The following is a 26,006-nucleotide window of genomic DNA, read 5'->3' as shown; positions in this document are numbered from 1 at the left end:
TTCTTCTCAAGTGTGCACGGAACATTCTCCAGGATAGATCATATCTTGGGTCACAAATCAAGCCTCAGTAAATTTAAGAAAATTGAAATCACATCAATCATCTTTTCTGACCACAACGTTATGAGATTAGAAATGAATTACAGGGAATAAAACGTAAAAAACACAAACACAAGGAGGCTAAACAATACGTTACTAAATAACCAAGAGATCACTGAAGAAATCAAAGAGGAAATCAAAAAATACCTAGAAACAAATGACAATGAAAACACGATGATCCAAAACCTATGGGATGCAGCAAAAGCAGTTCTAAGAGGGAAGTTTATAGCTGTACAGTCCTACCTCAAGAAACAAGAAAAATCTCAAATAAACAATCTAACGTTACACTTAAAGGAACTACAGAAAGAAGAACAAACGAAACCCAAAGTTAGCAGAAGGAAAGAAATCATCAAAATCAGAGCAGAAATAAATGAAATAGAAACAAAGAAAACAAGACCAAAGATCAATAAAACTAAAACTGGTTCTTTGAGAAGATAAACAAAATTGATAAACCATTAGCCAGACTCATCAAGAAAAAGAGGGAGAGGACTCAAATCAATAAAGTTAGAAATGAAAAAGGAGAAGTTACAACAGACACCGCAGAAATACAAAGCATTCTAAGAGACTACTACAAGAAACTCTATGCCAATAAAATGGACAACCTGGAAGAAATGGACAAATTCTTAGAAAGGTATAACCTTCCAAGACTGAACCAGGAAGAAATAGAAAATATGAACAGACCAATCACAAGTAATGAAATTGAAACTGTGATTAAAAATCTTCCAACAAACAAAAGTCCAGGACCAGATGGCTTCACAGGCGAATTCTATCAAACATTTAGAGAAGAGCTAACACCCATCTTGCTCAAACTCTTCCAAAAAATTGCAGAGGAAGGAAAACTCCCAAAACTCATTCTATGAGGCCACAATCACCCTGATACCAAAACCAGACAAAGATACTACAAAAAAAGAAAATTACAGACCAATATCACAGATGAATATAGATGCAAAAATCCTCAACAAAATACTAGAAACAGAATCCAACAACACATTAAAAGGATCATACACCATGATCAAGTGGGATTTATCCCAGGAATGCAAGGATTCTTCAATATATGCACATCAACCAATGTGTTACACCATATTAACAAACTGAAGAAGAAAAACCATATGATCATCTCAATAGACGCAGAAAAAGCTTTTGACAAAATTCAACACCCATTTATGATAAAAACTCTCCAGAAAGTGGGCAGAAAGGGAGCCTACCTCAACATAATAAAGGCCATAAATGACAAACCCACAGCAAACATCATTCTCAACAGTGAAAAACTGAAAGCATTTCCTCTAAGATTAGGAACAAGTCAAGGTTGTCCACTCTCACCACTATTATTCAACATAGTTTTGGAAGTCCTAGCCATGGCAATCAGAGAAGAAAAAGAAATAAAAGGAATACATATTGGAAAAGAAGAAGTAAAACTGTCACTGTTTGCAGATGACATGATACTATACATAGAGAATCCTAAAGATGCCGCCAGAAAACTACTAGAGCTAATCAATGAATTTGGTAAAGTTTCAGGATACAAAATTAATGCACAGAAATCTCTTGCATTCCTATATGCTAATGATGAAAAATCTGAAAGAGAAATTAAGGAAACACTCCCATTTACCATTGCAACAAAAAGAATAAAATACCTAGGAATAATCCTACCTAGGGAGACAAAAGACCTGTATGCAGAAAACTATAAGACACTGATGAAAGAAAGATGACACAAACAGATGGAGAGATATACCATGTTCTTGGATTGGAAGAATCAATATAGTGAAAATGACTCTAGTACCCAAAGCAATCTACATATTCAATGCAATCCATATCAAATTACCAATGGCATTTTTTACAGAACTAAAACAAACAATCTTAAAATTTGTATGGAGACACAAAAGACCCCAAATAGCCAAAGCAGTCTTGAGGGAAAAAAGCAGAGCTGGAGGAATCAGACTCTCTGACTTCAGAATATACTACAAAGCTACAGTAGTCAAGACAAGTTGGTACTGGCACAAAAACAGAAATATAGATCAATGGAACAGGATAGAAAGCCCAGCGATAAACCCACGCACCTATGGTCAACTAATCTGTAACAAAGGAGGCAAGGATATACAATGGAGAAAAGACAGTCTCTTCAATAAGTGGTGCTGGGAAAACTGGACAGCTCCATGTAAAAGATGAAATTAGAACACTCCCTAACACCATACACAAAAATAAACTCAAAATGGATTTGAGACCTAAATGTAAGACCGGACACTATAAAACTCTTAGAGGAAAACATAGGAAGAACACTCTTTGACATAAATCACAGCAAGATATTTTTTGATCCATCTCGTAGAGTAATGGAAATTAAAACAAAAATAAACAAATGGGACCTAATGAAATTTAAAAGCTTTTGCACAGCAAAGGAAACCATAAACAAGATGAAAAGACAACCCTCAGAATAGGAGAAAATATTTGCAAATGAATCAACGGACAAAGGATTAATCTCCAAATTATATAAACAGCTCATGCAGCTCAATATTAATAAAACAAACAACCCAATCCAAAAATGGGCAGAAGACCTAAATAGACATTTCTCCAAAGAAGACATACAGATAGCCAAGAGGCATGTGAAAAGCTGCTCAACATCACTAATTGTTAGATAAATGCAAATCAAAACTACAATGAGGTATCACCTCACACCGGTTAGAATGGGCATCATCAGAAAATCTACAAACAACAAATGCTGGAGAGGGTGTGGAGAAAAGGGAACCCTCTTGCACTTTTGGTGGGAATGTAAATTGATACAGCCACTATGGAGAACAGTATGGAGGTTCCTTAAAAAACAAAAAATAGAATTACCATATGACCCAGCAATCCCACTACTGGGCATATACCCAGAGAAAACCATAATTCAAAAAGACACATGCACCCCAATGTTCACTGCAGCACTATTTACAATAGCCAGGTCATGGAAGCAACCTAAATGTCCAGCGACAGAGGAATGGATAAAGAAGATGTGGTACATATATACAATGGAATATTATTCAGCCATAAAATGGAACGAAATTGGGTCATTTGTAGAGACGTGGATGCATCTTGAGACTGTCATACAGAGTGGTGAGTCAGAAAGAGAAAAACAAATATCATATATTAACGCATATATGTGGAACCTAGAAAATGGTTCAGCTGAACCGGTTTGCAGAGCAGAAATTGACACAGAAGTAGAGAAAAAGCATACGGACACCAAGGGGGGAAAGCGGCAGGGGTGGAGGGTGGTGGTGGTGGGATGAATTGGGAGATTGGGATTGACACATATACACTGGTGTGTACAAAATGGATGACTAATAAGAACCTGCTGTATAAAAAAATAAATAAAATTAAATTTTAAAGAAAAATCTGTGAACCTCAGTTTCTTCTTTCACACAGCAAGCATAGAAAGAAGAACCTCCCAAGTTTATTGTGAAGATTAGAGACAATTATTACATATAAAGTACCAGAAACAAAGTCTGCATTCAATAAATGGTAATATTGTTATTATATTTTGTTTAATTATTAATCATTCACCAACTGTTGATGGAGCATCAGCTATGTGACAAGCATATGATGGGTGGCGAGGATACAAAGATAAGCATATCCCTGCACTGCACTTTCTGAGATCTTATAGTCTATTAACTGCACTGTATTACGTTCATCAGAGGAAAGTTACAGGTTTAGTAAGAAAGCCTAACAAGGACACCTTATTGAAATGCATGGTTGGGCTTCCCTGGTGATGCAGTGGTTAAGAATCTGCCTGCCAATGCAGGGCACACAAGTTCAAGCCCTGGTGCGGGAAGATCCCACATGCCGTGGAGCAACTAAGCCCATCCGCCGCAACTACTGAGCCTGCGCTCTAGAGCCCGTGAGCCACAACTAGTGAGCCCACGTGCCACAACTAATGAAGTCCGTGCACCTAGAGCCCGTGCTCCGCAACAAGAGAAGCCACCGCAATGAGAAGCCCATGCGCCGCAACGAAGAGTAGCCCCCGCTCACTGCAACTAGAGAAAGCCCGCGCACAGCAACGAAGACCCAACACAGCCAAAAATAAATAAATTAAATAAATAAATAAATAAATAAATAAAATTTATTTAAAAAAAGAAATGCATGGTCTAGGATAGTTTCTCTGATAAACATTTAAACTGAGTCTGAAAAAGATAAGGAGGTATTAACCCGGTGAAGAATGCTGGAGAGATGGGTATGGACAGAGGAACAGCAGCATGAGACTGAAGCAGGAGAGGACTTGTACATTCTTAGAGCTGAAAGAAGGCTGCTGTGGCCTGGTCAGCAAGCAGGAGGGGTGTATAATAAGAGACTAAGAGATAAGCCTTGTGTTTTTCTTAATAGCTAGCCTAGAACCCCTATCCTGAGAGGCTAGGTATACAGTACTATGCCCGTGGTATGACCAATTGCCAACAATGTGCAAATACTACCTAGGAAATAGAAGTTAATGACCCATGAAGCAAATCATTTCCAAAAGGTGGTCCACAGGTTCGTGCCATGCTGTGAATAATAAATTTTAGTGCTTCGAGGTGAGGCAAGAAAAATGGGACAATGTAGAGAATTGTTAATAAATTCATTTGATTTTGAATTTTATAATTATGTCCTTACTAGTTTTTGTGAATAATAGTGATGATAGTCGGTTTTATTTTCAATGCCTTTACCTTGAAAAGTAGAAAGGTAGCAACTCTACTGCACCCCAGAAACTATTTTCATCTGACTTTGGGGTTTCTTCCTATGTTCTGTGATATATACAAGTCTAGGGACAATTGACTCAAAAGGCAACAGTGTCTAGATTGATTCTTACCTTAAATAGTTGACTATTTTGTAAGAGGCAGTAGTATAGAAGAAGCAGAAGTAGAGCCTCCTGCATCCTCAAGGTGAAGCTATTGAATCTTTGTTTGAAATTTTTGCTTATTAAAAAGAAAGGTAATACATCAGGGACTGAAAATTCATATTCACATTCACACACATATAATATTCTTTATGTAGAAAATGCATCAGGGAAACAGCACTGTAATTTTTCTGTGAAATATAAATGCCAAACACATGCATAATTTATACAACATAAAACCAACAGACCATGTAGGTTTGGTGTTTAATTATGATCCCTTGGTTCTTCCTGATGAGCACCATTAATCAGCCCAATCAGTGTCTGAAATGTCCTATTTCTGTCTACAGATAAACACCCAACTGGAGGTATTAAAAAAATTTTAATTGAAATGTACTTTTGTACAAAGCATTTCTCAGCCTAAATGTAATAACTGGAATTTAAAAGCAAATAATCAAATGATTGACAAAAACAGTAATATTTTTTTCTGAGATTTTTAGAGATATATGGAAAAGTATAATTTTAAGCATCTTGACCTTTTGCTCAAGCAAAACTTCCTCCTGTTTAATTAGTTTGTGATTCTTTTTTTTTAAAAAAAAACCTCTAAAGTTGCTGCTTTAATACTGATAAACTTAGAAGGGACCTTCATGCTTTTATGTGATTGTGTATTAGAATATTCAGCCTGATGGATATCCAAAGGCTAGAACAATCTCTCAATGGTTTCACATTTTCTAACTTACATTTTCTAACTCCCTCCACGTTCTCAAAGAGAAATGAAATCGACTGATAAGACAGGCTGTAAGCATTAAGACTTAGATCTTGTTTTTCCTTTACAAATCTCATTCTACAGCTGCTCCACTACATTGCCATAACAACATGGATCTATGGAACATTTTCAAATGGCCTGAAGGGACATTTCCTGCATGGAGGCTACCAACATTTATAAGGTAAACATTGCCATTTGTTTCCTCAAAAGTAGATTGAAAACCTGATTTCAGCTCTACTCCTGTCACACTAGAAGCAGCCTTGTCATTTGTTAAGATAGCCATTGTCTCCTCTCTAGTAGAAGAACAAGCTCAGTCACAGGCTTCTCCAAGTCTCATCCATCACGTTCCTCATGGCAGAGGCTGCTCCCATCAATCACTGTGCGCTCTCAATTCTCTCTACCCTGTAATCCCTCTGGACAGTGCGTTGCACTGTGCTGGATTCCAGGCTGCTTTACAAATATCATCTGGTAATTTCATCCATACGTATGTTTCAAATGCCAATTCGTTTATAAATTTGAAACAAAGCACTACTACTGCTATTGCTCCTTATTTCCTAATAGTTTTATTCACTTTATATCCTTACTAACTGCTTGCAGGATAAATGGATAGACATCAATATAGCAGGGTGGTTAACAGCATGAACTTTAGGTTTGAATTAAGTTGGAGTCCTAGCTTCATCATCTGTTAGCTGTGAAACTTTGGACAAGTTATTTAAACTCTCTCTAAACCTTGGGTTCATCATCCGCAAACCAGGGATGTTAGTACCTATTTTATAAGTTTCTTGTAAGGATGAAATGTTAGGATCATGGTAGGACAGGTATCTAATGCAAAATAAGGGCCTAAGAGATGTTTGTTTTTGTAGTCACTGTTTGTCCCACTCACTCGACAACTATTTTCTGAGCACCTACTATGTTCCCAGCATGTTCTAAAGGTTGAGTAATGAATAAAAGAGACATGGTCTATGTACTCTATGGGGCTTACACCCTGGTGAGAGAGAGGCACAATAAACAAATCAGCATATAATTACAAATAGTGACAAAGGCTGAGAGAAAGACAGATGCTGTGATAGAGAACACCAGAGAAAGATGGGATAATCTGGAAGGGCTTCCCGGAGAAGGTTATCTTTAAACTCCGACCTGAAAGATGAGGAAAATACCCAGTGAAGAGTGGGAGAAGGCAGAGGACAGAGGCTGAGTGGGAAAGCACTATGAAGTAGGTCGAGGGTCTGGAGCATGCTTAGTAAGAAGTATTGATCAGACTGAAAGAGTTTCAGAAGCCAGAAAAGGCAGAATCTTGTAGGACATGGGAAGAAGCTTGGATTTTACTCTAAATTCAATAGGAAACTATTGAGAAGTTTTAAGGAGGAGAGTGGCATGATCTGATTTCTGTTTTTAGGAAATTACTCTGGTTATCATGTGATAATTTGGAAAAATGCAACAGAAGTGGATGGACAAGTTAGGAAGCTGTTGCAATAGTCCAGGAAGGAGATGATGGCGACTTGGACTTAGTGGCAGGGGTGCCAGTAGAATCAAATCTCGCCATGATATTGACTGGGGGAGGGAGGTGTTGTGGTTGACTTCAATTTCTTCCTGTTTATTTCACTCCTATAACTATCACCAGCCAGCCTTTAGGCTCCCAAAACAGGGTGTAGCAGAATAATAATTTTAGATGTTTACATTAAATATTCTCTTGTAGTTATTCGGTTATTTTCTAGCAACCTTCTCAGAAACTTACTCAACACATTTCCCCATTTACATCAGTATTCCCCAAATCCTGCAATAAGACTTAAGGAAAAGTAAAAATGCTTCATCATCATGAAAACTTTACTCTTTAGCACCAAGCTGAGATGCTGGTAATCTGTGAAGCCTTGTTTTAATCCATCCAATGCAACAAAAATTACTGAGCCTCGCCTCTATGAAATTTGTTTTTTGCCTTACCTGGAAGCCTCAAGGATTCTCTACATAATTTATTTTGCTTCAAATTTATATGTGCCTACTTTCATTCCCTTATAAACAACACCAACAGATGGTATGGAATATTTGGGTGCATAATGATTAAGCCTGAATTTGGTGAGAACTCAAAGATTAAGGTTATTCTTAGCAAAACAAGTAATCCACTGCCAGGACTTTAAAGTGTTTAAAGATTTATATCAAAAGAACACCTATGGAAGCACACCATGAGACTTGCAGATCTCCGTTTAAAACCATATATACCTGAAATAAGAATCCGTGTACATTCACCCACAAACACTATCTCAACACCATGAAAGAAATGAGTGACTCCATCTTTCTGTGTTAGGGAGTAGATTCTAAAACTAATCTCAATCACCACTTGATGCATGTTCCATCAAAATGCAGGCCACCAAGGTGTGCAATACATTCTGGCTATTTAAACATCTTTATGGGATTTTTCTCAACAAGTGGGAGCAATGCAATTCTTCTACTCTTACTATGTGTAGAAAATAGTTAACAGGAGGATACTTGAGAAAATATCACAGGGTCATTTCATTGTCCCATAGCTCTCAGCATGCTGTAGTTTGAAACAACCAAAGATCCAATTCATCCTATCTGTTGTAGTCCCAGAACTACCTTTTTAAAGAAAATTTTATATCTAAAATCAGAAAACTCAGCCTTAAAGTAATTCAACCCAGATTAGGCAATTTTGATAGCAGAGAAGAGAAAACAAAAACACTGAAGACAGCATAGCATGTCGTCCAGAAAGATGAGATGTGGGTGTGGAACCAGACTAGGGGCAGCAGCACAGAACGATGAAGCATTTGGAAGAGGAGATGGAGTGGGAGAATTCCAGAATTCCAAAGAAAAGCTTTATCTAATAATTAAAATGGCATCCACCAGTTATCAAGCATATGCCAAGGGCCAGACACTATACTAGACACTTCATGAATCTTATCTCTAATTCTTGCAGTAACTCTACAAGGCAGGTCTTAAGTATTCTCATTTTTTGACAAGGAACCAAATCTTCATAAGGTTATACACCAGGCTTAACATTCCTCAGCTAGGAACTGCAGAGCCAGAATTTGATGTCATTTCTATCCATCTGTAAAGACCAGAACTGCCTGGTAGGGTTGTTCAACCTACACAACCCTATACAATGGTCCTGTTAAAGCCCACCTCTTTCCACAAAAATACATTTTCCAAAGTTTAAGTTTTAAACACTGACATTTAGAAGCCCTAAGCTCAAAGCTGCAGTCCTAAGGTGAATTTGAGAAGCCCCAAGCATTTTTGATGGAAGGAAGACCATATTGACACATTTTCAGAAATATGGCAGAGTAGTTCAGGGAAACTCTGACAGGGAGACCAAGGTGGCACATGACAAATGGATTCTGGGTGATCTATTTTGAGCAAAATTCGGGGAGAAGAGGATGTGGAACTGCACATAGTGGCTGACTTTATGAAGAGTGTGGCAGATATTGGCAATTGCCCTCTTATTTCTTTTAGGAACAGAACCCCCGAGTTTTAGCTGGGTTTAGCTGTTCAGCTAGATGCTTTCCCAGGCTCCTTGGCAGCTAGGTTCCAACCAGTGGAGTTTCTGGTTGACATCTGTCGGATTAAAAACAAATCTGGACTTTATTCGAAAGGATTATTGAGAAGCATTGGGGAGGGATGATGGCAATGGGAGGGAAGAGAACTATTACAGCAGGGAGAACACTCTGACCACATGATCTGCACGTGTCAGGCAAAACGGGTTTCTTCCACCAAGAGGAGGAAGCAAGGCTAGACAGAACCAGGTGCGGGGAAGAGGGATGAAAGGGTGGCAAAGTCAGACAGCAGATCAAAGAATGTTTCACCCTGAGTCCAGCCCATTTTCTGGGAGACCCTTAACGAGGGGCTGTACCCCGGCTCAGGCTGAGGGCAGGCCAAACTTCAAGGGGCTCAAGGGAAGGAGAAAATCTTAACCAAAGCTTGGTTAATAAATATTTTGTTCCCAGTGATCAGTGGGGACCAAACCGTTCTGCTAATCAGTTAGGAAGCAAAGAATGGGAATTTGGAGGGTCTGTGTCTGGTCTTGTCATACACAAACAAGAGCGGCATCTTGAGTCTTTTCTAAATCATGGGTAAGTGTGGTTCTTTGCAGTAAGTTGTTTCCCGGAACACAAAGAATAGGAGAGATTTCTTTAACCATTGCGGGTTTCCAGAATCACAGGGCTCTGGTAAAGTTTGACATGGTCATAATCTTCAGAGGAATCTGCTTGCCTGTACTTCCTCTTTGGCCTGTTAGTGGTTGGAGCTTAGACATGGTGGTGATGAGTCACCCTAAGGGAGAGTATAACCTAAGATGGGAGGAACCTGGGTGCCTGAATGACTTTGTGGAACAGAGCTGTCAGCTTGTCCTGGTCAGTTCACCTACCTTTGGACTATTAGGAAAGAGAGAAATAAGCTTCTCTCTAGTTTGCAACGTTTTATTTTTAAGTCTCCAAGTTATAGCCACTTAGCGCATCCCCTCATGATTAAAAATAGTCCCTGCAAACAAGAAATTTTTTATGTGTTTTTTGGCATCATGGTCAACCTGTAAGCATCATCTTCAAATATGAGAGATAATACTAAATGCAGAGCTCCCTTGCAAGTATTCATATTCTCATTAATGTATGAACACCTGAAGCATCAAAAATTCAATTTTGCTCTTCTTTTTCTACGTCACATAGGAAAAGAATTCTGTTTCAGTTCCTGAAATGCATTTAAAAACTTTCCATTCACCTAGCATTGGAACATAAAAAAAGGAAAATGCACTTATTTCTAACTAAATAATATATATTAATGTATGTATTTGTTATGCTATTGTTGGGGCTCTTAAAAAGTTGCTTAAAATGGCATAATGTTCTACCATTTGATTCAAATGGCCTTTAGGTCAGTAATGTACTCCTTAATTGGAAATGTGGGCATAGGAAGATACAGAAGTTTGACCAGTAGTGTTTAAAAGAACGAACTAATCGCTATCAACTATGTATCACTTCCTGTTAGACACTGTAATGCACCCATCAAAGGTTGTTCCCAAAGGTAGCACCCACATGATGTACTTTGCTAATTGAACAATTACATGTATGCCTATTGCTAGTGGCACAGCTTGTCAAATTCCAAAGATCTTTCCTTTCTTATTTAAATTTCTCAAGCAGTCCTAATAACATAAATAAGAGTTATCGTTTAGTCTATGTTCCTCTTGTGAAAAAAGGGTCCCATATCAAAACTGCCTAGGAAGGCTGTTTGTTCAATTTAATCTAAACAAAGAATTGGGTAAGAGCACTCACTGCAGCCTCTTTGATTCACTAGATCATTGAATTCACTGTCTCAGTTGAGTTCTTAATGATTTTCAAATACATTTTGGAGAAGTTACCTATCCTAGCAAAAAATGAGCTTTTACGATTTTAATTCCCTGCATCTCCTCTGTATTTTATGTGTGACTTTAATATGCTGTGAAATTATTCCAAATCTTTATTGTCCATTGTTCCCTTTTTAAAAACAGGTCCAGAACAGACATGAGACAAGCAACCAAATATATGGCATCATTTTTCACCTAAATACTCAGAGTTTCAAAAGCATTCTTTCCTCTCCCAAGCCACCCCTTCTCCTCGTGGCTTCTAAAAAGTTCTACTTAAATGGATAAGCTCCCCACTGGGGACATTATCAATTAAGAACTTCTGCTCCAGCCTTTGCACTTTGCAGTAATTCAACAATCTTTTATATGTTAAAAACAATCTCGGGCTTCCCTGGTGGCGCAGTGGTTGAGAGTCTGCCTGCCAATGCAGGGGACACGGGTTCGAGCCCTGGTCTGGGAAGATCCCACATGCCACGGAGCAACTAGGCCCGTGAGCCACAACTACTGAGCCTGCGCGTCTGGAGCCTGTGCTCCGCAACAAGAGAGGCCGCGATAGTGAGAGGCCCGCGCACCGCGATGAAGAGTGGCCCCCACTTGCCGCAACTAGAGAATGCCCTTGCACAGAAACGAAGACCCAACACAGCTAAAAATAATAAAATAAATAAATAAATAATAATAAAAAAATAATAGAGGAATTTCTTTTAAAAAAAAAATCTCACTTCCAAGATTTGGTGTTTCTTGCTAATGCAAAACATCACTGGAAAAGGTCATCCTTTTTTCTATAGTGGAACCAACAAAGGAGAAGGGCACTAAGCCTTAAGAAATTCACTAAAACCTTTCTTCCTTTTCATTCAATCTTAAAACCTTACCTATCATTACAAAATGAAACAGAAATTTACCAGTCATTAGACTGAATTTGCTGATAAATAAGTACTTTTCTGCTTTTGAAAATCCTTTACAAAAAAGATTAACAAAAGCAGTTCCTATCAAGGTGATTATAGTACATGCTTTTACTTCTTAAAAAGAAACCAATTTCCCATGTTCTTACTTTGATAGGTTAATGCTAAACTCCACAAGAAGAAATCTTTTGGAAATGTGGACATAACCTGGGTTAGACATATTCCAGTGCTTTTCTCAGATGTTCTGGGTCCTTTCTTAAACATTCTAGGTTTGGTATGCAATATGAAACGCAATTGGGTAAAGGACAGTTCGAAGTTCCTTTGTATGTGCTGTTCAAAAAATAAGTTTACAAAGTCAAAAGTCAGTGCAGTGTGTGTATGCAATAATTTTGTATGTCTGTGTGACAAACCTGTACAATTGGTCGGCTACTGTTAACTGCTTTCTCTCCAGCACCTGTTTAACACAGCATGACGTAGTAGATACTCAATAAAAGATTACTGAATTGAAAGGATGGTTGACGTGTAACAAAGATTACATATAACCCTTAGTTTAAAATGCCTACTTTTTTAAACAACTGATTCTCAAAAAAAAAGCGAATACGAGATTGATTGCTAAATTACTGAATACCTATAAAGGAGTGTTTAACCTACTCCAACCTACACAATATGTCGACGGGATGTGAACACTCTTAATTAGCTGCATCCATTGGACAAGTTTCCCTACCTCACTGAGATCACCGTCTCCCTCTTAAAATAGAATATTGGCTGCTCGGGAGGCCGCGGAGACAGGTCGAAGCTCGCCCTCGCGATGACTTCCGGCTGGTGCGCCTCCCGACAGTGTCGTGCGGGGCGGGGCCTGCCGGGCGGAGCAGATCGCGCGATGTTTGCGCTCGTGGCCAAAGTGAGCTGGAAGGTCTTGGAGCGAAGACCCCTCACCCAACGCTCAGTTTTGCAAACTGCTATAGTTCAGCCTGCGACGCTTATGATTAGAGTCAACAATTTGTAATGGCCAGCTCTCACCTGATGCATTCTTAAGGTATGGCTTCTCCACCAGCTTTCTTAAAAGTCTGGCTCACTTTGAACCTCTTAAAAGCATTAATCTTCCGAGACCTGATAATAAAACTACGGGATAAATTGGATCACTATTACAGAGTTGTCAAGTAAGATTGCTGCCCTTTCAAAGTCCAACCACAGGTCTCTTGCCCACTAAAACATGTGGCGATGATCAGGCCAAGATCCACGACAGGCTGTACTGTGCTAAGGGGCCTGGCTCTTGCGTACAGGCGCGTTGATGAGGACAAGGGAAGGACCCATGAGCTGGAACATTCGGCAGTAAAATGTATGAGAGGAATTCTCTACGGCTATGTGCGTCAGGCCCATAAGGTCCAGCAGTTTAAGCAGGATCCACTCCCAACATGTCTTTATCTTCAAGGCACGGACAGGGGATGAGATCCTCTCCTATGAGGAATATGGTCATCTTCAGATAAATGCAGTGTCACTCTATCTCCTTTACCTTGTGGAAATGATTTCCTCAGGACTCCAGATTATCTATAACACTGATGAGGTCTCTTTTATTCAGAACCTTTTATTTTGTGTAGAAAGCACTTACTGTGTACCTGACTTTGGTGTCTGGGAAAGAGGAAGCAAATATAATAATGGCAGCACAGAGTTGCATTCGAGGTAATTTGCTGATTTATCAGTGTTTTTGTTTTTGTTTTAATTTAAATGTGTGAAATTTGAATATGAATAAAAATCAAAGTACTAGATTGGAAAACATAAAAATAAAAAATAAAATGGAACTAATATTAATGATGACAATTAAATCAGACAACACACACATTGTGCCCAGCATTGCACCAGGCATGTAGTAGATACCCATTAGATGGTAATAATTATTTTGTTTTACAAGAGTGAAAAGAAGAGTTTATTCTACTTGGTGACTCTGTTCTGATTCTGAGGGAAAGTAGCAAATTTTTATAATATGTACGAACTTTTCATCTTATGTATAAACGTTGCCTTCTCTCTCCTCTTTTTTTAGAAGAATGGGATAGAGGGCTGACCAGTACCTGGAAAGAAAACAGCTGCATCCTTACACCTGACCTTCCAGGATACCCCCTCCCTCATCATTGCCACCTCTATTGCTTTTGTCTGATTTCTGCATGTTGATCTCGATTTGTCTTGGGTCTGCATGGAGCCACCTGCAGGGCTTTTGTTTCTCCACCTATTGAGTCTCCCTTTGAGTAGAAAAAAGAAAAGATTTCCAGAGTCTGGACAAGAACATTTTCTTAAGTACCTAACAATAAAAGGGGCATGAAACTATTTACCAACTTCACTTAAATCCGGTAAAATTGCCATTTACAGGGTGTTGCGTTAAGTTGATTGCTTTCCTTCCTCTAATTAAAGACTTAAATTTCAGCTCACAGGAAAAACTGATACCAAGAGAAGCCGCTGGTGAAATGATACAAGCAGCCCCGGATGGGGGAATGTTAGAGGCAAGGTGGGGAGGAAAACAAAACTTGAACCAAAACCTTCACCACATGTTTCATTTTAGAGTAATAATTAATCAAAAACAAACTAAATGTCAGGTTTCCTTGGATTATTATTCTCCCGGTCACGAGGCCACTTTTCATTGTTTCTCGGCGTGATCCTGAATAGAGATATTGTACAGCCCACATTAGGGAGAGAAACTAGTTGCTCTCAACTCTGACCACAGATGTAAAATAACAGCCTCTGTTATTCTTTCAGAAGTTTTGACTTCATTTTTTCTGGGAACTATAAAAAGAAATCTTTTTTGTTGCTACAGTTTTGCTGTGCTAGATGCTTTGTATTGCTTCCCTTCAGTCTGGTCTTAAGAGATGAGCTTTATCCTGCATACCTATTAGCAAAGAAAAGTGTCATAGAATCCCTACACAAAAGAATTTATATTCTTTATATAAGAATATATATTTATATATTCATTCCTGGTTCCTCAGGTGACCTATCACGCATAACAAATTTTTTGAAGCGATTAGAAAAAAGATGGTGAGACTAAAGACGAATTTGAAAGTTCACTGTATCCAATAACCCAAGAAGAACTTTAAAAGAAAAAAAAAAAAAATTCAGAGAGACAAAGTGGTTTCTAAAATAACTAAACAAGGATCTGCCTTAATAAAGTAGTTGACAGCTTCTCTCCCTCTTTTCCAGGCTCAGCCACCAGCAACAGACAAAAGGCCTCGTTTGCACAGCTGTTGCCCAGAGAACTGAACAAAGCACTGAAACTTTAACTTGAATTTGAAAAAAAAAAAAGTCAACTGACAAAAAAAGCACAGATATCAGGGAAGTCAACAAAGAGGCAAAAAACTTTGTGAGGTCAGGAAGAAGAATTTTCTAAAAGGTAAATTTCCTGGGAGCTTGAAGGAAACTGGAAATTGGAGTCTGATAAAGGCACGGGGGCTGAGCTCTGGAAGCTCCCATCCCCGCACAGCCACCAGAGTGAAGATCACAACAGCAGGGAGAAATCCATTGCCCAGGATGGTGGAGCAGAAAAGGCCACAATTTCTTCAGAGCTCGGAAGCTGGAGCCAAGTGAGGGATAACTTCAAGAAAGAGCCTGCCTCATATCGTTTCTTCTAACTTCTGGAGTCTGCCTTAGAATGAGTCTCTGTCATGGGGAGAGGGAGGATCCGGGAAAGACAGAAGAAGGTAGTAATGTTTTTACATCCCCCTCATTTTAAATATTTTTCTTGTCCTTTATTTTTTTTTAACAATATATAAAGCCTCACCAAAGAAGAGGCAACTAGTATTTTACAAGTAAAGCCTCTTGGGAAAATAAGCAATATACTGGTTTAGGCTATTTATGATTTATAGACTATCAGTTTCAAAAAAAAAGCTTGAAGCATCCATACAATAGAAACTATGAAAACAATTAGAACATTAAACCAGGAATCAAAGAACAAGATGGCAGGATCTAATGGGGACAGGGAGAGGGAGTAATTGTACTGGAAAATATAGAAACCGTCTTCTCCTTTGCTGTATCAGCTGTGATATACAGAACTAAAATTTAACTTCAACTGCAGTGAATTCAGTTCTTTTTTTTTTTTTCAGTCCTTTTCCAGCTGCAATAAGAAATGCTGAAGGAATTTCAAGTACAGTCCCAGAAATAGTAATTAAATGTTCACAACATACCGCCTATGCATTGGGTTTGCCCAAAAGTTCATTTGGGTTTTTCCATCAGAGGTTATGGGAAACCATATGAACTTTTTGGCCAGCCCAATACTAGACACCCCCCGCCTTGAAGAGTCTTGGAGTCTTATGAGAAAGAGAAATAAAAACAAATAGTCTCAATGCAATATGATCAATTTGGGTTGCATTTCTTTTCATATATACTATAGGAGAGGTTCTGTGGGGCTAGGGAAGGAAAGCCTTCACTTGTTGGGAAAGAGAAAAAGCATTACTAACACTTCATATGGGTGATATATTGGCAGGGGCTTAAAAGAAGACCAATTTTCCAAATGGAAAAGAGGGAGGACAGTCCCCAAAGAAACCATGCATGCAAATGGACAGAGGAGGAAAGACCACAGCGTGTTCAGGAAGATTTCACCATTGAGGGGCTGGGGATAAGGTGGAAAAGTAGCTTGGAACTGTGAAAAACTATAAAGAAGATACTGAAGAGCTTTTTAACAGGTAAGTGACAGTATCCTATTTCAGTTTTAGAAGCCAATTGCATGTTGCAACTTGGAGAGTGGATAAGAGTAAGGGTGAAATTAAAGCAAGGAAGGAGGCTGTTTTAGGGTTCTTCAGAGAAACAGAACCAATAGGATGTGTGTGTATGTATATATATTGTATAACAAGGGGTTTCTTTTAAGGAATTGGCTCACACAATCACAGAGGATGGCAAGTCTAAAATCTGCCGGCTGGGCTGGCAGGCTGGAGACCCAAGAGAGCCGATGCCACAGTTCTAGCTGAAGGCTCTGTGCTGTAGCAACAGAAAGAGCCAATCAGTGTTGCAGTTGAAGTCCAAAGGCAGGGTGCTGAGAATTCTCTCTTGCTTGGGGGAGGTCGGTCATTTTGTTCTATTCAGGCCTTCAACTGATTGGATGAGGCCTGCCCACATTACGAAGAGCAATCTGCTTTACTCAAAGTCCACTCATTTAATGTTAATCTCATCCAAAACACACTCCCAGAAACGTCCAAAATAATGTTTGATCAAATATCCAGGTACCCTGTGGCCCAGTCAAGTTGACACATAAAATTAACCATCACAGAGGCTATTAGTGTATATAGAGGCTATATAGCATACATGAGACATGGTATAGGGTCTGGACTAAGCTCAGAGCAATCGGGACAGGAAAAAATAAGATGTAGGGGAAAATTGAACATGAAGATATAAAAGGGACATTGTTAGGATGAAATCAAGATTGGTAGTTTGAACAAATATGTATAGGAAAAAAAATGAATTAGATGGCCAGTAACCTCTAAGGATACATTTTTCTTTTAGTTCTTTTCTTTTCCTATAGCAAATCCAAGTTTCTTCTGCCTCCTGGTGCCTATATTCACAATTCACATTTTTTTCTTATTCCAAACTGCATCATCAGTTACTCTAAGAATCATTATAGTTGCAAAGGATATTTCATTGATCAGATTTCATATGTGTGAGGATACATATTTCTTGATCTATTTTGAAATATGCATTTACTTCTTGTGAAATCTGGTAACTTGAATACACTTCTTTGCCTCTGTTTCTACCCAAACAAAATGTATAAACACATAGGAACAAGAATACATAGGAAATAACAACAGAGAGAAATAGTGACAAAATTTTGAGAACCGGAATTAGGTAGACTGAGTGATAAATCAAAGGAAAACAGAAAATCAAGAAATTAAATTCCCCCACAAAACCCAAGAAGAACTCAGCAATTGGAGAAACAAGACGCTTCTGAAAGGAGATGGGAGGTGTTCAAGGGGAGCAGAAAGTCTAATGTAAAAATCAACTAAATTTCTAAATCACCTCCCCAACTCCCTGCAACTAGCTGTCTGCCTGTCGCCAACCCCAGCAGAAGACTGGAGGTTTTCTCTTTGGAGAAGTTGAAACAAAAGAAATATGGACTTGAGGACAATAGTCAGAGCTAGGGGCAAAAGATGTGTGTCATAATGAAAACTACAATTAAGTGAAAAATCTGCACTCATAATGGTAAAGTCTCCAATGCCTTTACCCCTTTTGTTCCCAGAATGCAGCAGCTTCAGCGATAAACCTCAAGCAAGAGATAGGAAAATCTGACCAACCCAAGAGAAAAAGACCCACAGAGGCAGATAGCTGGAGATTCCCCATTGAAAGACCCAGGTTCCATCCTAATCATCCAACAATGAAGCCAGCAGTTGACAAGCCTCTCCAGTGCACGCAGAACTTACAATCAGCTTTTTAGTGCCTTACAGTTAAACATAAAAACACCATCAAGGATCACTGGGCATGATGAAGGCTTTTAATATGAAAGTCGAAGGCAAAACAGGAAAAAGGAAAAGTGATGACCTACAACACAAGAGGCAAAAGAAAATGTCATACACCAAACTCTAGTGTCCCCAGGTAGAGAGGAGAAACTATTACACCCATTAAATAAAAACAGGATGCTTTTTAAAAAGTAATCCTTAGAGAACAAGCCCTCTTAGAATTAAAAAATGGCAGAAATAAAAATGTCAATAAAAGTGTTGGAAGATAAAGTTGAAGCTGTCCAAAAGGAAATAAAACCACCAATAAGTAAAAAATACAAAAAGAAGCTGAGAAAAAGAAAATGGGCAAGAAAGTTGAACATTCAAATGACAGAAGTTCCAGAATGAGAGAACAGAGCAATGGAAAAGAGGAAATTATCAAAAAGAAAACACCAAGAAAAGTTCCCAGAACTGAAAGAGGTGAGTTTTCAGGTGGAAGGAGCCTAGAACCCCAGTGATCACCAGCCCACTGGAAGCACACATATACACACCAAGCATATTATAGAAGAACTTCAAGATATTGGGAATAAAAAGGTCCTTTTAAAAAAAAAGTCCTAAAAGCTTCCAGAGAGAAAAAGCAGATCACATACAAAGTTATCAGGAATGAAAGTTACATTGGCGGTTCAAGAATTCCTGGAAGCTACAATACGGTCAAAATTCTAGAAGAAAATGATTTGCAGCTTAGAATTCTAACCCATTTGAATTATCAATCATGCGTGATTACAGAATAAAGCAAGGTCTCAGAAGTTTTCTCTCTTCAATGCTCTTTCCCAGAAAGCTACTAAAGCAGTGATTCCCAAAGCGATGTCAGCATCACTTAGACATTTGTTTAGAAATACAAATTCTGAGACCTCACTCCAAATCTACTGAAGCAGAAACTCGGGGGCTGGGGGGTGGGAGGAGGCTACAGTCTTTGTCCTATCAAACCATTTGGGTGCAAGCTAAAGCTTGAGAAACACTTTACCAGTGGATGTACTCCCCCCAAATAAGGAGTGAACCAAGAAAGAGGAGACATAAGCTATCAATACAGGACACACAACACAGATAGTCCAGAACTGAAGGACAGAGGTTACAGGGGGATATAACAAATTAACATCTACGACATGACTCTTATTTTTCTAAAAATTTTCCATTTATTATGTTCAAATCATCCCAACAAACTCTTGAACCTTATGAACTTCATCCCAAGCAGTCTAAACCCAGGACCCGTAGGCTCTTAATTACAACATAGACTGCATGTGCCATAAAAACCGGGGACTTCCCTGGTGGTCCAGTGGTAAAGAATCTGTCTTCCAATGCAGGGGACTCAGGTTCAATCCCTGGTCAGGGAACTAAGATCCCACGTGCTGCAGGCCAGCTAAGCCCACGCGCCACAACTACTGAGCCTGCGCACCTCAACTAGAGATGCTGTGTGCTGCAAACTACAGAGCCCACATGCCCTGGAGCCTGCACACCACAACTAGAGAGAAGCCCATGCACCGCAACAAAAGATCCCTCATGACACAGCTAAGATCGCAGCCAAAAATAAATAAAATATTTTTTTTAAAAAGCCATAAAAACCAAGGAAATGCCTGATGTGTTTAAATATATTGAGAGATTTACACCTCTGTGGAAGACTTATAGGGGATAGATACATAGAATACCCAACAAGTAACACTGAGGCAAATATTCCATGGAGAAAGAGTTGAACCAGAAAGAAAATGTAATCACGCTATGTGATGGATATTCCTGTGGTCCTATGAGAATAAACACTGAATGATGAATTAACAAAAAATTATGATATCATTATATTAGAAGGATAGCAAGATGAAGGGTAGCAGAATATGCCACCCCAAAATAGGGCTATAGGAATTCAGGACCTGCCACCCCAAAATATGCCACTTTGGTACATTGATCATTTTGAGCTGTTAGTACTTGAAAAAACAGCAAATGAGGGAGAGGCCTTCTCTGAGCTCCTCTTACCTGCCTAAAGACAGATAAGTTCCCCATAAGGAACTCAACTGCCATAAATCCCTTCCCAGGAGTTTCATAACCAGGGAAGATTGATTCTTATCACAGGACAGGAGACTAGAAATGGACACCTTAACCAGACAAACTTTGTCACAAACTATCATACCTCCCATTTATTCTTCTAAGGCCCCATTCATCATTCCTAAAAATCATTTACCTAAGAGGTGTACATCCCCCCTCACCTTTAACCTATTGAGATGGCATTTAAGTCTGAATTCTAAGCCACCTGGGGGAGTTACTCACTTTTCCCTGGGTCTCTCTCATGGACACATAAGGTATACATGTTAATAAACTACTGTTTGCTTTTCTCTTGTCAATCTGTCCCTTATTACAGGACTCTCAGCCAAGAACTCAGAAGGGTAGAGGGAAAATCATGTTTCCTTCCCTCCAAAGACAAAATGGGAGAGGCGCAAAGGGGTACACAAGCTAAATTGTCCTCCTCCATATTACGAAGTTAATCGTTCATGCCTAAAACTGAAAAAAATAGGAAATAAGAGTATAAACATGGTAATAGCTAAAAGAGTTAAAACTGGTTGCCCCTTTAGAGGAAGGATAGAGAGAAAAGAGAGGTAAGAGAGGAGACTTTTCAGCTTTGTTGTAAGCCTCATACAACTATTTGACCTTTTAAATTACTCCTGCATAGTTTGAGAAAAAAAATAAAATCAAGTTAAGAAAATAAACTTAGTACAATGTAGGAGTCAAAATTTAATAAATGTTTCTAAATTTCTTCTGACAGACAATTTCTGCCCTACTCTGTTTTCTGACACTCAAAGAGGAGCAAAAGCCTTCTTGGGGCTTTCCTCTTGTCCCCATAACCCCTCTCTGTCCCCAGCAGAACGCCTCAGACCCTGAGACTCTGGGCTTCAAGTTCAAAGAGACAGATGGGAGAGTCACTGGGGATGCCTCATCCTAACTCTCCCGTGATATTTTGGCAGAGTTGTTTTCTCTATGATCGTGTCTGCAGAAAAAACTCTCTCAATCATCTAGAAGTTTCTACTATGTGTAAGGTTGCCGTGTCTTTGCCTGTGTTTTGATAACATACCCATGAGCTTTTTGGTATCATGCTTTCACTTGTTCATTCATTCATTCATTCAAAAATGAATGTTTAATGAGGCCCTACTATGTGCTAGATACTTACTATTAAGTTTCTTAAAATTATTTTTTCTCAATGCATGGTTTTCATACTTAGGGATTAAGATATTTCAAGGTTCTTTATAATTCCTGCCTTTTTGTGTGTTAATTAGAAAAGGCAACCTTCTGTGATGTAATGATTAATTAAAATAAGGATAAACTAGATTATCTTAAGAAAAGAAAAGCTCCAAGATCTACTTTCTAAATTTAGATCAGGTCAGTTTAAATTTTCTCTTAACCAACATGTCAGTGGTCTCTGTTGTCACAAAAAAATTAAAATGTTAACATTTATCTAAAAGGGTTATCCACCTCCTGCTGCTGGTTTATGAGCAAACAGACTTCTGCATTTCCTCTCAAGAGAGAAAAGTACATTTACAGAGTAGAATAGTATTTTAAAGTACTAATCCATGTATCCTCACTCCATCCCACGTGACCCCCATCTCAAATTCAGGCAATTTAACATAAGTCCACCACTGTCCAAAAGGATAGTTATTATGGCAGAACCAGTGTATGAAGAGGACAAATTAAAAATCCTTCAGCATAACCAAAGTAATATTACTCTGGTAATGTACTTGTTAGTTTAAGTTATAACTCAAGGCTTAGTTTCCAGTTATGGACTAAATGTTTGTGTCTCCCCAAAATTCATATGTTGAAGCCCTAATGTGGCGGCCTTTGAAGGTGGGGCCTCTGGGGGTAATTCGATCATGAAGATGGAGCCTCCATGAGGGAACTAGTGTCCTTATAAAAAGAGAAAGAGAGCTGCCCTTTTTCTCTCCTCTCCATCATGGGAGGATACAAGAAGACGTCTATCTACAAGCCAGGAAGAGGGGTCTCACCAGACACTGAATCTGCTGGTGCCTTGATATTGGACTTCCCAGCCTCCCAAACTGAGAGAAATAAATGTTTGTGGTTTAAGTCACCCAGTCTGTGATATTTTTGTGATAGCAGGCTGAACTAAGGTTACCCAAAGCAGGAATTGAAATCCCAGAAGTGGCCACCTGCCATGCAAATCAGGAGCCCACGCTCCAGAGACAGCCCATAGGAATATACACCTTCTGTTATCCACATCTCCATCAATGCTAGCTTTTCTAACTAGCATAATGAATGTTAGAAACAAGGTCTCATTGTGGAAACGAGTGGAATTTCAGATATGTTGTTCAATGAACAGAATACGAATGTCCACCCAGGGCTTCCCTGGTGGTGCAGTGGTTAACAATCCGCCTGCCAATGCAGGGAGACACGGGTTTGAGCCTTGGTCCGGGAAGATCCCACATGCCGTGGAGCAACTAAGCCTGTGCAGCACAACTACTGAGCCTGCGCTCTAGAGTCCGCGAGCCACAACTGCTGAAGCCCGTGTGCCTGAAGCCTGTGCTCCGCAACAGGAGAAGCCACAGCAATGACAAGCCCGCGCAGCGCAACGAAGAGTAGCCCCCGCTCACCGCAACTAGAGAAAGCCCGCGCGCAGCAACGAAGACCCTACGCAGCCAAAAAATTTTTTAAAAGTCCACCCAGGCCTGTAACCTGTACCCTCAAGGATTAATGCCCAAGGCTTGACCCACAAATGAACCTGTGTCCAATCATTGAGTCAGAGAACTGCTGGTTGCCTCATGCGACTCCAAGGGTACAGAATTCTGCCTCTGGATATTGTTGCATCTGCTTCAAGTAAACATTTCATGAAAGAGGTAGTTGGAGCACTTCAAAAGAACAGAGAGCTGGGACTTCATCGATCTTACGGAACAGTTTGTATAAATGTTTTTGAGCCTGCCTGCCAATGAATTTTTTTTAATAAGGTCTGTATTTGTGGCATAATTTATGGAGAGTAAGGCAGTTTTGTGGTGGTTACACTTATTTACTAAAATAACCTAAAGTTGTATGAGACTAAACTGGCTTAGGTTTACAGAATTAGTTGACAGAGAGTGAAGAGCCCTGAATGAAATTTGTAGTCATGACCAGGGAACAGTGCAGCAGAAGAAAGCTTGGATCATATAGCTGAGAATTAAGAGCATGAACATATCAACAGAAGCTACTGTAGTGTAGTGACTACATCTGGAAACCATACACGATGACCTCAGCAAATGACAGCATGGACAACTACTAACCAAGGCCCAGATACTTCCTCCTTCCCTGGAGCCAAGAGGCTACTTAAATGCAATCAGAGAACTGCCTGCATTAAAACTTGAAGTGACTAAGTTGGCCAGGAATTGACTAAAACTATGGTTACTGCCATCAGGAAGAATCGAGTCTCTAAATAGATATTAAATTGGAATTTCTTGCACATCTGAGTTTTGGATTTTGAGAAATTCATACCCACTATATGCCACATGAGGAAAAACAATTCTGGGTCTCTCTCAATTTTTCTCTTCAAGGTCTTTTAAGACTTGACACCTCTGTTGCATTTTCTCCTCTAGTTAGGTCTTCAGGAGTGACCCCATGATCCCCCTAGACTCTTCTTTGTAATCCAAAGTCTGGTTCAAAGCCCAAAAAAGGGATATTCACGTCTTGCTGAAAATCAGGGAGAAAAGAAAGGCAGCATCTTAAGTATGTAGGTATGTGTCTTAGCTTGCGCTTCTATAACAAATACCATAGATGGGATGGTCTAAACAACAAACGTTTATTTCTTACAGTTCTGAAGGCTGAGAAGTCCAAGGTCAAGGTGTCAGCAGATTTGGTGTCTGGCAAGAGCCTTCTTGGCTTATAGGCAGCCACCTTCTCACTGTATCCTCACATGGCAGAGAGAGAGATCATCTTTCTCACGTCTCTTCTTATAAGGGCACTAATCCCTTGCACTGGGGCTCAACACTCACAACCTAATTACCTCCCAAAAGTCTCACCTCCAAATATCATCACATTGGGAATTAGGACTCCAACATATAAATTGGGGGTGGGGGGACACATCTAGTCCACAGCATTATATATTGTGGCAGGGAGGAAAGTGGTGACGAGGAAAAAGTTATGTTGAATTCACCTCCCAGGAATTTTACTTCCTGAGGGAAGCAGGTAGAATCATCTTGCATTCAGCAAAAACTTGACTGTCAGCCAGCATTAGGAAAGCACTAGTTTCACCAGGAAGAGTAAAATATTTTCTGACATCAAATAAGGAGACAGACCATATAATGTGCTGAGTGCTGTGATGGGGTTAGGTACAGAACCAGCGCTGGGGGGATGGAGAGAGCCCAGCTCTGACTGGGGGCATCTGAAAAGCCTTTCAGAAGTGATGAGATTGAAACTGGGTCCTAAGTTTCACCATCAGAGAATGGCCTTGCCAGTGAGCAGTAACAGAAGATGTCAAGGCAAAAATGAAAGAAAAAGCATGGCGTGTTAGAAATGGTGACAAGTCCAGGGGTCAGAGAGTATGTGGCTGGACTGGCAAGACTATGCGAGAGGGTGAAAGTGTGGTCAGATCGTGAAGACTCACGAATGCTTTTCTGAAGAGACTGGCCTTGATGAGGTCAGCCAGGTCATCCAATGAGCCTGCAGGTCCCAAAGAGGTGCCCTACTGGGAGCACAAAACACCAGCGCTCTGACCCCCTCCACTTCACCCCAGACCACTTTGTATCTTATATATATCTCTTAAGTTTCTAATTTGAAAGTAGAACTCCGCTGTTATTTTTAAGTTTTAAAATTGCTCATATAAGCAAATGAAAGTCATGAAAGATCTTTAATTAGGGAAGTTAAATGACCGTGTTTACATTTCAGACAGCTAATTTCAGTTGCAGGGCAGGAGGAAAGATTAGAGAAAGGAGACATAAGAGGCGGAAAAGTCATTAGCTAGACTGTTAAAATAGCCCATACAAGGAATGAGAAAGGGTCCAAACCAAGGCAGTGATAGTACGAGTGTGAACAGATGCAGGAAGAGGGAACAGATTCTAGAGACATTTTAGAAATTGAATGAACAGCCTTTTACAAGTCCTATTACACATGTAGCAGATTTCAACAGCATTTGGGCCTAGCAGGCAGGTAATCCACTTTACCTTTACTTTGGTGGATTCATGTAATATCAGTTGCTTCACTTCAACTCCAGTGTATTACCACAGGGAGGTGAGATAAGGACCTCTGGCAACATTCCAAAGTCTAGGTTGTTGAAGGTATTACAGTTTGTAGACTGATGTGACTTTGGAAAACAACATTAAATTTAGTGGCTTATGGACGAACATAGGAAAAGTCACCAATGCAGAGTGTTCGTTTGACTTAATCATTTCCAGAAGACTGATGTGGTATTTTGTTGTCTCTTTTCTTCTCTCTCTTTCATTTTCTACAAGTAATATTTTTTCCAACCCTAAAAAAAGGAATTTGAAAAAAAATAAATTTAGTAGTAAATAAAGTAAGCCATAGATATGGTTCATTTTACTGTTGTTGTGTTATACTATTTGTCATGATATCACATGACAGAATGGTTTACTAAGACGGATCCTTACGTGTGCTGGCCTTATAGGCAGGCAGAACAGACTGTTGACTCTATTACGATTTGAGATATGGTGAT

The 26,006-nt window shown here is 39.4% G+C and overlaps 1 protein-coding gene and 1 long non-coding RNA gene across 2 annotated transcripts in view; one reads left to right on the top strand and one right to left on the bottom strand.

Annotated features, from left to right (window-relative positions):
* LOC309641237 (uncharacterized protein) overlaps positions 1–26,006 on the bottom strand; it is a 487,119-nt gene that overhangs the window by 84,651 nt on the left and 376,462 nt on the right. The gene's annotated exons all lie outside the window — the stretch shown is intronic.
* On the top strand, positions 10,496–23,795 carry LOC309641244. Its single transcript, XR_014252574.1, has 2 exons — positions 10,496–16,585; positions 18,130–23,795. It is a non-coding gene; the product is annotated as an uncharacterized lncRNA (long non-coding RNA).

The sequence above is a fragment of the Balaenoptera physalus genome, assembly GCF_965194825.1.
Source record: "Balaenoptera physalus genome assembly, chromosome: 13".
NCBI lineage: Eukaryota > Metazoa > Chordata > Mammalia > Artiodactyla > Balaenopteridae > Balaenoptera > Balaenoptera physalus.
The sequence above is the reverse complement of the archived record's forward strand: the minus strand, read 5'-3'. Positions and strand labels throughout refer to the sequence as shown.